General features: G+C 38.7%; 1 protein-coding gene across 1 annotated transcript in view; it reads left to right on the forward strand.

Moving 5' to 3' along the window:
- Nucleotides 1-1,110: 1,110 nt before the first annotated feature.
- The window catches only part of LOC124152517 (alpha-(1,3)-fucosyltransferase C-like), a 42,656-nt gene continuing 30,370 nt past the window's right edge, over nucleotides 1,111-13,396 (forward strand). Inside the window, exon 1 of the mRNA XM_046525479.2 lies at nucleotides 1,111-1,401. The gene's annotated coding sequence lies outside the window, so the exon portion shown is untranslated. The remainder of the gene's footprint in view (nucleotides 1,402-13,396) is intronic.

Consider the following 13,396-nt stretch of genomic DNA (forward strand, 5'->3'; position numbering starts at 1 on the left):
GTGCAGGACTAATATTCTTTCAAAAACTGCAATTAATTTCTTGGGGGAAAATCAAAATTTTGTAAAGCATAACACAGTAGTGAAACTCTTGGCATCATGTAACTGACTATGGCAATACAGTATCCTTATCAGACAAGTGATTGTGTTTTGTTTACATAAAGAGTGTAATTGCTCCTAAGAGGTCAAATGTGTGACTTGTGCTGTGTCTCAAAGTTGACAGGCCTTCCGTTCCCTCCTGGAGGAAAAAGTGGCGGGAGGCATGGTTGTTGTGCGCAGGAAAAAACGAGAGTTTAAGAAAGTTTTAAGAAAGAATTTTAAACGGCGGGCCGAACAGATTAGAAGTTAAACAAGTTAGTAAACAAAGCCGCGAGCGATAGCGAAGATAGCGATAGAATTAGCGATAAATTTGAGCGATACAAAGGAGAAGCCAAAAGTGATAGCGAGCGCGGCACGACGCTTTAGTGAGAGGAAGTGACGTAGGCCAGAGAACGTGACGTAGGGCACGTGAATGTAGCGGAAGTGACGTAGTTGCCATTGCTGATAAACACGGAAGTAAATGGCGGATTGTATGTGCGATGAAATTTTGACTATTAGACGTAAGTTGCTTATAGGAGAAATAACAGGTGGAATGTAAGATAAATGCTGCCAATAAACCCATCTAGCGAATTACTGCTAAATGTTAATAACATAACATAAACCGGAACAAACCGAAATATTTTTACAGGCTGAATCGCAACCCTAATTCGTCACCACTCGCCCCTTTCCGTAACCCACAAGAAGACTCGTCTCCCTTTCGATGAATGTTATGTGCGAAAATACGACAAACCAATCAGAAAGCGCGTATGATTTTAAGTTCCTCGTCAAAGAATCCCTCAGAAATAATTTTTGATTTTACATATGTCTTGCATCTTAAAATATACCCAAGACACAGTTAAATGTGTTCAATCATACTGTATAATTCCGCACGTCCCAATGTGCTTTAAATTGCATCTGAAATATATATAATACATGGGGAAATTATATGTGAACCATTACGCAACGAGTTGACAATTGTTTAGGTATGCCCGTTTGCGCTAAGACGGAACCCGGTCGCAAAAATGGCCATGATAAGGGCACGAGTCGCTATTCGGCTTGTCCCGGAATAACACGAGTTGGTCACGAATGTAGCAACCCGGTCACCAGCGGGATACGATCTCAGCACATGACGCTCTTTTACCTGCTCCGCCCTATATTCACACGACATGTGGAGTGGAGCGGAGTGACACAAGGTCACATCATTGATTTCGCTATTGGTTATGAGCGTTGTCACCATGCGTTAGTTTGAACAAGGACTCTCCACATAGTGCTGAGGTAGAGATAGATCTGGATTTATCGTTATTACTCCACCAGAAGAAGTAGCAGGTAAGCTTATTTCCACAGCTAAATTAATCAATATTCACCATTTCTACCAGTCCCTGACTTACCTAGGTCAGAATATCCCGTACGGCTGCAGACAGGTGTATAATGACTACATGGACTTTGTTGTATGGAAATTCCGCTTATCCCTTACAGGTTAATGATTTGACAAGTTAACATCCTCATCATAACCATCGCAGTAGAGAGGCAAGAAATAAATCAATTCTGCCTAGAAACGGTCGGAGTTGTATCCACACTCCATCGTCCAACCATTGAATCCAATGAGTGCACGCCCTTAAAATAAATAGGTTCATGGCAGCTGATCGACAAAGGAAACGAATGTTTTAGAACTTGGTTTAAAAAAAGAACCTGGATTTTGTCTGTATTCGTCGTTTTAGAAAGAAGAAGCACAAGTGTTGGCTGCATCTTTAGATAATGAAAAGACTTTCGAAGGTATTTGGCACGACGGACCATTTGTCTAGTTACATGGCCTTGGTGTCAAGGGCAAATTATGGAATCTACATGTTCACATCTATAGGTGCATATTGGCTTTTATATCATGGAAACATTACATAAGGTGTTGGGTAATGTCAGCCTGTTGTTTTGTATTTATTTTATAAATGATATTATATGTGCATGAAGGAAAGCAAACACTCGCCTCTCTGTTCACGGAATTAATGTACCCTGGGCCTTATGCCGATGATAAAACACTCTTGTCAACAACCTCTAGCACCTTACAGTCTTCTTCGGTTCAGTTTATTAATATGCCAACAAATGGAGACTACCGACAAGCTCGGTGATGCAACAATTGACAGCTCTGACTCAGTCAAGTAGGGTGGTATTATCATAAACAGTAACCTATCACGTGAAAAGAGAGTCTGACGAGTTGATCAAAAGCAAGAACCCATGTTAATTCATGACGGTCACATGGGTTCTGATTTGTCTGTTTATTTGTTTGTTTGTTGTTTAACGCCGCACTCGGCAATATTCCAGCTATATAACGGCGGTCTGTAAATATTCGAGTCTGGACCGTTCAGGTGGAATACTACTTCCTACAAGAAAAAAGTTTGAGAATGTTGTGAAATGGGCAAGAATCCCTAAAAGTTTAATATTTGTGGGTATTCGACAAAACCATGTTAAATACAGATAAGAATGCAGTGTGCTCATGTGCGTAGATTGACCCAGGTCCGTCACGCTGGTGAAGTACGTTATTAACTGACCGCAGTAACGGTGTGTTATTGTTGCAAGAAGAGCTACTAGATGTTCTTTCTCACTGCGACGACTTTTATAGTATGTTAGATGGAGATTTTAATGCACGGACGGACGGGTTCCTTAGCCGGATTGTGTTAAAGATGATATTCTTGAATATTTCCATACTCGACCATGTTAACATGGTGGTACGAGCGTCGGCAGACAATGTGTTAACAAGTTTGGAGAAAGTTGGATAAATTTATGTTGTGTCTAAACATTCATCTCATGAATGGAAGATGTGGGCCACACTAGGAAGTTGGGGACTACACGTTTATTGGCAATCAAGGTGCTAGCCTCATAGCTTACATAATCTGTTCATCTGGGTTTTTGACGTATCAAGCAATGAACATCAGATCCTCTGCGTTATAATTTTTTTCGCTATATATTTTGCTATTGCAGCCATTGCTACTGTCAGTAAATACAGATTGACTCGGCATATATTCAATTTCTTACTTAGGAATGTGGTTAATGAATGGCTCCATAGGTATATGTAGATTACTATTATTAGGCTATTGTTAATATTAGCCGTCTGGTAAAGCCTATGCAGCAATTTTGTAAATATTTCTGAAAGGTATCATTTTGACAACTGTATGAATACTATACTGGTGGTGGTTAATTCCCAACTAAGTCAGCCATGAGAGCTATTGTACTCAGACGTCTGTCAGAGAAGGAACAAAGCAATTGAAAGAGAGACTAGCACAGAGCCAAGACCTCTCAGTTTTATGAATTCATACACGTTTACAAATGCCCTTGATGACCCGAAGCATCGCCATCCACAACTGAAGACGACCCCTGCAACTTTGTATCGCTCACATCACCACGGCAGTAGAGATGCTTATTGAAGCTCGGAAACAAAGCAGAAAATAAATCAATTATCCCTAGAAACGGACCGACATTTATCAACAATGAACAACAAATATATCGTTATATCTGAATTATATATACCAGCAATAGCAGGATTTGCAATATGACATACTCAAAATCAAACAATGTGAAATACCATTTTATTCACCGATGAGACGCAGATAGCTCAATGTCATTCTCTTTATCGGCCGACTTCTCTGGCATGTATATCCTGCATGCATTCCTAGGGTAGACGAGTGTGTCTATATCGTTGGACCTGGATGAGCCCTACCCGGGAAAGCATTAATAAATTGAATATGTTATTTGTTATTATTTATAACCTCGTAAGATTTAAGGATTTTTTTCTGATATGAAATGTTCTCTGTTCTTCGAGAGGACCTTGCGCCGGTACCTGCATTGTACCTTCTAACTTGCCAATTTTAAATCGTGGACAGTACTAAGCAGATTTAGTAAACCTATGGTGACTTCGACTATTGTTTTGCATATGCATTCCTATCATGAATGACCTCCAGCCATGTGCACGCGCGAGGATACTCCTTTTTAAAACCCTCTTGGTGCCACTAGACCATATATGGTCCCTTTCTTTTCACACCATCTTAGTGCCACGGGACTATATATGTTCCCGTGAAAATGTACCCTTTTTAACTGTAAATTAAGATGTCAAACTCTGAGCAAAATCAAATTATAACCATCCACACCCTAATCATCTCAGCTTTATCATCTGTAACTCATATTGTTTACAGTGCTACTATACGGACTGCAAAATATGGTGACATTAGTAAAGTGGCTACCGCTCTCCTCGACCTGCCTTGTTGAATTTCATGCTTTATTATGCACCCATGCCACATACACGTAACCGTAAAAATACCAGACAGACCACCCCCCTTTCACACACACACACACACTGTACAGTTATTGGCGTATGACTACTAACGTTAGCCCGCAACGGATGTATTTGTTATAGTAGTTTATCGACTTTGTGTCATGGCGGTTAAGCATAGCGCTGGAGACGAAACGACAGTGCAGATTGTCTTTCTGATTATCATACTAATATTACAGAAAATATTTAAAGCTAAGATATCGAAAGATTGCTATGATCGTTAATATTTGGTCGTACAGTGTATATTTATGGGCAGGAAGTTCATGATCAAAACATTGAATGGAAATATCGAAGCCCATTGAAGTGATCGACAGGGCACGTTCGCATCATAGCTGCGCCGCGATTTCTGGTCTAACGGTTGTCTTTCATGCTCGCCCGTTTCCACAAATAACTGCTGCTTTTTTTTCATATGAAATTACTAATGCGTTATTGCTGTAACTACCATGCTTGTCGTGCGAGGCGACTAACGGGATCGGTTGGTCAGGCTCGTTGACTTGGTTGATGCATGTCATCGATCCCAATTGCGTGGATCAATCACTGGATTGTCTGGTCCAGACGCGATTATTTTCAGACCGCCGTCATGTAGCTGGAATATTGCTGAGTGCGGCGTTAAGCAACAAACAAAGCAATGCTCTAACTACCTGACCTTGTGCACGAATTGCCCTAACAGATTTCACACTGTGACGCAAAAGGAGATTTCAAAAGTGTGGCCACGACATCTAACGTTAGTCGACGCCATATTGTTAACAAATTGTGTCAAGGTCGGTTTCATATGTGGTAGCTCGGCCAGCGTTTCTGTCGGTGGTACACGCGAATCAAACATAATACAACTACTGGAAACATCATCATAACTTCTAAAATGATGACAGCAATACTTTTTTGCATTTGGGTTAACCGCTCATAGATACGATGTGCCTTAAAGTTCGATTTGGATTTGTTTTTCCTTTCATTGAAACTGCGATAATGGCGCTATGATTGGTTTGCTGAAATAGCTTTCTTTCCGTGAGTCTAATGTACATGGAACATGCTGTGATTTTGCAAGATAATTGATAATCAATAGTATGTGTGTGTATATATATATATATATATATATATATATATATATATATATATATATATATATATATATAAAATCAAATACACATTTTAAATCTCCTCAGAAAATGGAATATGTTTCATAGCACGACAGCTCGTATTTTCACCACAACATTATGCCATGGATATTAGATCCAATAAATACTAAATTTGTGAATTATTTATGTACCCTGTACTCTCGATTAACGTAAGGTAATCTATTGCAAGTCTTCAATTCTTATATGATATGTTATCTGAAAAGTCAGGAATGAGTAACGCTTTATTCCTTTTCGTTCAATGACGTACACTCTTCAATATTATTTGTGTAGGCGAGTAGAGTCCCGCTGACTTGGTTGATGCATGTCATCGTCCCAATTACGATCGATGGTCATGATGTCAATCAATGGATTGTCTGGTCCAGACTCGATTATTTACAGACCGCCGTCATACAGCTTCAATATCGCTGAGTGCGACCTTAAACAACAAATTAAACAACAACAACAACAACAACAACAAAACGGTCGGTGATTTCCCGCCGCTGTGATTTTGTCGCCTGGACAGGTGTGCGTGCTTTGACATCGCTTGTTGTGACGTGAATGACGTCATGTCAAACAGTTGATCTAATGTTGTGGCAGTCGTATGGATACACGTGGTTTCTGTTTCCAGATAATAATATTCTCTTTGACTGAACTAGAAAGATCGAGTACATCACTATTGAGAAGATTTCCACGGCGACCAGCGAATGAATGAGACGGTTTATCACACTGCAAACACGAAAACGTCGTTTTTTTCCGTATATGGTCATTGGACGGAAAAACGACTAAAATTTCATTAAAATTGATTAATTGGTCAGCGTCTAGAAAGTGTCCAGAAAAGGGTCGAGTTTTTCAAGCGTAAAATGGACGGAAAAACGATGCTTTTTGCTCAGCCTTAAACAACTGTTAACGGCCAATCAGATGGCGCTGGTCCCCCGACGCACGTGATGTCCAAGGCTTCCTTTCGGAAGCTTTAGGTTTCGTATTTCTGGCATGCCTTGCTCTAGTATCTCTCGCGCGCAGTGCAGCGAGATTTGCTGATAAGCTAGTTTTAGGATATGTTACATGTTCATGGAATTCAGACACGCGCCAAGAAGTCAAACCAAACAATGTTACTAAGTTTATTGTGGTAACGGCTATGTACAGTTACCCCTATCGGATAATGGGTTGTGTTTCATTTGGTTATAACAATAACTATTTTTTTAATGTGAAGTTTACAAGATATACGACTTGGACGCGAGGTCGGTCTCATGACGTTCTTCACGTGACTGTATTCTTGAAAAGGCGTAAACACTGACTACTTCCACATTCCTGGGGAAAACCCTTGGAATTCCCCGGTACGAATTCATACAGAAGCGTGGTTGCAAGCCCATTTAAGGATACCCTCGCTACAACCCATCCCAGAGAGAAAAAACACGAAAAAAAATCCAAACTGTCGCAGTGACAATTTACAGAAATCTATGAATTTACCTTAGTATCTATTTGACACAACTTCACAATCACCTTTCAATGATCGGCCAATTGATCAGTGATGCCAAAGGCTTGAAATAGCCACAGGTTAATTAACAACTTCGAAAATATCTCCCGTCACGTTTATCGTGTCGGCCATTTTGACGTATTGTACTTGATGTAAATGTATTACGACGCTCTGTCATTGTAATTGACTTACTGAGGTAAGATCTTCTCATCTGATGAGGATATTGTTTGGAATATATTTCTTGTAAACATACTAAAACATATGTTCCTCGCTTTGGGAGGAACTATTTTATTCCGGGAGGGCCCATTAAATCTAGTAGTAAGTCAAGGCACCATGCGTGATCTGTTATTTTATGTGTTCAAATTACGATTTGGGGCGTTAATAAAATACACTGACGCAATTATATTCTATTCAAATCAATTGGCTAATTGAATATGCTTTCTTTTACATATTACATAACATCACTGCACAAAATATGAACAGTTGCAGTAACACACTACGGTAATCGCATTAAACATCATTTTCAACTGTACAGTATATCAGTATTTCAGTTATATCATGGTGTATCAGACTGATGTGGGATAAAAATCCGAAGTGGTTCAGGTCATCCAATGGGTGTTCGGGAAAAGGTGAGCGTATCCTGCCACACAAGTGGCACCCGTCACAAACACATGCAAGGACAAGTCAATTGTTCACCTGAACAAAGCACGGAAACACACAATGATGCCCGTCCTCAGTTTTACCGAGCATGTAAATTATTTTGTCCGTCAAAAACATGGACGAGTATAAACAATATGTTCATTCACGTAATACATGTCATACATTTGACAAAATGTGTTGACTCGGAGCATTATTGTTAATCACAGCGTATGCAGTTGAACTCATCACCCATCCCATTATTGATAACCCTTCTTGAAGATCTATGAAATCAGAAGCTGCAACACTCTATCTTTTAACTGGCATGTCAAACTTCTATTTCATTACTCAGTTTTATTTGCACGGATTACTATGGAAGGGACATTGTCTCGTTGTCGCATTGTCGCAATGACACCTTTACAAAAACAAGCAAAACGTGTCAAAATTAACAAAAGCGCGACAATTGGCCATTTGTCGCATTGTCGCGTGTTCGCATTGTCGCTCTTTGATAATCCTTTTCTTTATTTTACAAAAGGGCGACGATGCCGTAACGCGACATTTTCAAGGTCAAAATATGTCTCGTTGTCGCATTGTCGCCCCATCACAAATGTGTATAAAAGGCGTAAAGTTCAATTATTGTTACAGTTAGGAAGTTCAACCTGATAAATGTACGTCTTGAAATGAAAACAGAAGTCCGTCCGCGAGTCCATAACGTTTTATTGTGAGCTCTTCTCTAAAAGTGCTTAGTGTTCAACTCCCAGTTCCAAACACGTAGTACCTCCTCAATAATCCACATACCTCCAGTGCAGTGGTCTTCCGGAAGATCTTACTCTTGACCGTATTAGACAACTGACGTGGGCATTGCCTAAAAGTCGGGCCGGGCCGGGCCAAGACGGGCCAAAGTGTTATTGGCTAATTACTTCATTATCGGCGATCATACCTACATATTATTGATGCAACATACACACATGACATTAATGAACAATCATCAACCAAAAACGTGAAACATAATTAGGTATTTCGGAGGAAATCGCTTGAAATCCAGAAAGTGGAGCTGTGTGTAAGCGTCGCTGATCTAGGTAACATGTAAAAGAGCAATCGTTAAACGAAATAAGATTTGAAACGTATCAAATACTTCTAGCTCTCGCGATACAAATTTCCATCTGTCGGCATAGTGTTTATATTTATAGGATAGTACTATATCTATGTAAATACCACTTTATAATGTCACTGTTCATCGTGTATAAAGCAGACACGTTGGTTAAAGTAGACCTCTTCTCACCATACTCTCAACAGTCTCACAAGTGTTCGGTCCGACTTGGCCCGGGCTGTCAAAATCAACTTAAGCCTCACAGATGTAACATGAAATGGATTCACACCTATAGATTAGTATTATATCTACCTAAATATCTCTTTATAGTGTCTCAGATCGCGGTTTTTAAAGAAAACAAGGTGCTCAAAGTGAAGCCCTTTTCCCTCTACATTCTCAACATAGTCTCTATCAGAAGTGGTGCTCGGTCAGACTTGTCCCGGGCTGTCAAAATCAATTAAACACACAAATGTATCATCAAATGTGTTAATATCTGTAGCTTAGTATTGTATCTACCTATAAAACACTTTAAAATGTCACAGTACATCGTATTTAAAGAAAACAAGGTGCTCAAAGTGAAGCCCTTTCCCCTCTAGATTCTCAACATAGTCTCTATCAAAAGTGTTTGGCTTGTGGTAGGTCCGACTTGGCCCGGGCTGTCAAAATCAACTTTAAACACACAGCTGTATCATCAATGTAGAGGGAAAAGGGCTTCACTTTGAGCACCAAGTTTTCTTTACATACCGCGATCTGAGACACTATAAAGTGGTATACAGGTAGATATTATATCATTTTGTCTTGGAACATGTATAAGATGTACAGCTACATGTATTTACCAAAAGAAAGAATCTACGTTTTTACTTCATTAAATAAACATTCACTCATTGAACATCTCCAACAGTTTTGTCCATGTTGAGATCCACTGAAATGGTTAGATCACTTGTTACATTTATATCGACCAGAACGACATTTGTGATTAAATATGATTGTGGATACATTTACCTTGGCTATATTTTGAAATTCAACAATAGCTTGCGTGTGGTTTGGTTGGAAGCATAAAATCAACTATTGTTTGTAAAAACCATTTGTGTGTGTTAATATATATGTTTTTTAAAGGAAGAGGTGTTTGAATAAATAATTATTTGTGTGTTCACAAACCCCTATCATGTAATTATATTTTCCTGAATAACATGTTGTTTGCATGTAAAATAAATGTCCCTGTTCACCTATGTAGAAAGTCGATAAGCGAAATAAAACTGAGTAACAGACTGTGTATTATAGATCCATAAAAATACGATTGCATAGACGATCAATTCAGAATACAACAGGTGTAAGGTGTGGCTAATTGACATGTATCTCGATGACTTACTGAAATGTATTTCGCAGGTAATAATCAATAAACATTGTGACTGAAAAACAAGTGAAGGATTGAGTTGAATTTTAGTTTTGCGAAAAAGGTCCGTGGTTTCTGTGGATGAAACTAAGTTTGACAATGTTGCAAATGATCACTTTCTTTGACTTCATTACGGATTCCTCAACCTGTATCGAGGAGAATTGTTTACAGTTAAGTAAAATTCTAATTAAGATTTCTTAAAGCTGTCACGGTGGCAAATTCAAACTTCGATATCATGGTACACAGTTCTATTGTAAAGTCAGATTGGGAGTTCGAATTGGCGCTATGTATTTTTATCTCGAATTTGAAATAAGCGGTTAAATTTATATGTTTTGTTTGTTTGTTTGTTTTTTTGTTTAACGCCACACTCAGCAATATGCCAGCTATATGACGGAGGTCATGCAAATAATCAAGTCTGGACCTGACAATCCAGTGATTGACATCACGAGCATCAATCCAAACAATTGGGATAAGATGATATGCATCCAATCAACCAAGTCAGCGAGCCTGACAACCAACCCGATCCCGTTAGTCGCATCTAACGACAACCATAGTCACCTTTTAATACAAGCATTGGTTGCTGAAGATCTGTTCTAACCCTGATCTTCACAGGTCCAAATCTATATGTATTTTTATGGTGAGGCGGTCGTGATCGGAGAATAGGTTCGAGAGTTCGGTACACACATTCGTGGTCAATATCTCTCTTGTTGTGGATGATAGGGATTTTGTCATGTTTTGAAGAAATGTCATCACTGGCATGCTTTTGATGGTACACAAAACGTAAGCTTTACCTCGAACATACTAGTTCCGGTCACAAAATATATGCTTTATCTTTTACTGATTTTTGTATTAATAACATTACAACGTTTCTCAAGGTTACAGACTCCAAGGATTCATTAAAGTGCATTTTAAGCACCTAAAATTGACAACTAACACCCTGATCGCAAAACTCCTAACGATTTTTACTAAAAATAGATACGAAAACTTTTGCTGAACCCGAGATTTGAATGACTGACAAATCCGTACTTTCTTGTGTTCTCATACATAAAACAGCAGTGTAAACATAATCTAACATGGCTTAATGTGGAATGTGTCTAGGATTGTAAACTGTCCATATTATTCCAAATTGTATGCATACACATGTGTCATGTCTTTATTTGGTTTTGTGTCACTACCCGCAAACATATGTGGCAAGATACACCTTCCAGGATAGTGGACGATGTGGACACTGACGAAAATTTCTACAACATGTCAAAACATTCCCAAACAGACAGAATCATATGCTTTCTGAAAGTCAATCCAGCACATCGTTGTTGTCGTTGTCGTTTTTGTCGTCTACGTCATCATTATCCTTCAAGGATAGTGGACGGTATGGACACTGGAATATTTCGAATATTTGGAAATGTGTGCATTTTAATTAATATAAACACTATTTTAAGCGTCAGGAAACGGGATTTTTCTTGTCATGAATGGCGAGTATAACAACTTGGGAAGCTAGCTTAACATTTCGTTAGTACGGTCCTCATACTGTCTTTGCCTTGTTTCTCCTGAATCTCATTAGTTTCAAAAGAAACAGATAAATCGGTCATACAATGCTTTCATTGGATTTATAAAAAAGGACCATATCAGGTTTGTTCGCTTGGATACGTCTGACTCTGTATGTGGGCGTATTCCAAAGAATTTTATATGTAATTATCATTTCCCACGACGCCCTCTGCATATTCTGGGTCGTACCATTGATGGTCTCGGAGTCAAAACCACACATTACGGTAACAAGAGGATCGAACCATGCCAAAGATACTGTGTTTGTGTCAAGCTGGACATCAACTTTGACACAAAATCACACATTGACGTTTTCGAGTAGCAAGTGACTGGTTCTAGGTCGATTTGATATGGCACTTCGCTTGATTGACACTCATTTCTGTACCGTCCAGCACCATCAACAAAATAAACATTAACATTGATATTCAGTACTGCATCAATGGGTCGTTTAGGAAAATCCATTGAATGACTTGTTTTCTTGTCTTGACATGCTTCACAAGAGGATCTTCAGATAAATAAATATGTGCAATAGTGCACGATTAAATTCAATCATGAAAGGCATCCTTGTTAATCACAACACAGACGTTAAAATATGGTGATCATCCTCATCATAAACAACTATCATCATCATTATCATTATGATGTTTATGTTCCCGTCAGAGTACATCGTATTTAAAGAAAACAAGGTATAGATATAAACACATTTGATGATACATCCGTGAGTTTAAAGTTGATTTTGACAGCCCGGGCCAAGTCGGACCCAACACAAGCCAAACACTTTTGATAGAGACTATGTTGAGAATGCAGAGGGAAAAGGGCTTCACTTTGAGCACCTTGTTTTCTTTAAATACAGCGAACCGAGACACTTTAAAGTGGTATATAGGTTAATATTATACTCGTTTATAGATGTGAATACATTTGAATATACATCTGTGAGGTTTAAGTTGATTTTGACAGCCCGGGCCAAGTCGGACCCAACACTTCTGACAGAGATTTTCTTTAGAAAATACAGGAAAAGTGTTTGACTTTAACGGACCAGTTTTCTTTACATACGATGTACTGAAACATTATAAAGTGGTATATAGGTAGATAAAATACTAATCGATAGATGTAAACACATTTGATGATACATCTATGTGTTTAAAGTAGATTTTGACAGCCCGGACCAAGTAGGACCTAACACAAGCCAAACACTTCTGATAGAGACTATGTCTAGGATGTAGAGGGAAAAGGGCTTCACTTTGAGCACCTTGTTTTCTTTAAGTACAGCCATCTGAGACTCTATAAAGTGGTATTTAGTGAATATAATACTAATCTATAGATGTGAATCCATTTGATGATATATCTGTAAGGTTTAAGTTGATTTTGACAGCCCGGGCCAAATCGGACCGAACACTTTTAACAGGGATTTTCTTAATAAAATATAGTAAAAGTGCTTGACTTTAACGGTCCAGTTGTCTTTGAATGCGATATACTGTGACATTATAAAGTGGTGTATAGGTAGATATAACACTAGTCTATAGATGTAAATACATTTGAATATACATATGTGTGTTTAAAGTAGATTTTGACCGTCCGGGCCAAGTCGGACCCAACACAAGCCAAACACTTCTGATAGAGACTATGTTGAGAATGTAGAGGGAAAAGGGCTTCACTTTGAGCCCCTTGTTTTCTTTAAGGACAGCGATCTGAGACACTATAAAGTGGTATTTAGGTAGATATAATAGTAATCTATAGATGTGAATCCATTTGATGATAC

Source organism: Haliotis rufescens, unplaced genomic scaffold, assembly GCF_023055435.1.
Source record: "Haliotis rufescens isolate VD_foot unplaced genomic scaffold, xgHalRufe1.0.p SCAF_13, whole genome shotgun sequence".
Lineage (NCBI taxonomy): Eukaryota > Metazoa > Mollusca > Gastropoda > Lepetellida > Haliotidae > Haliotis > Haliotis rufescens.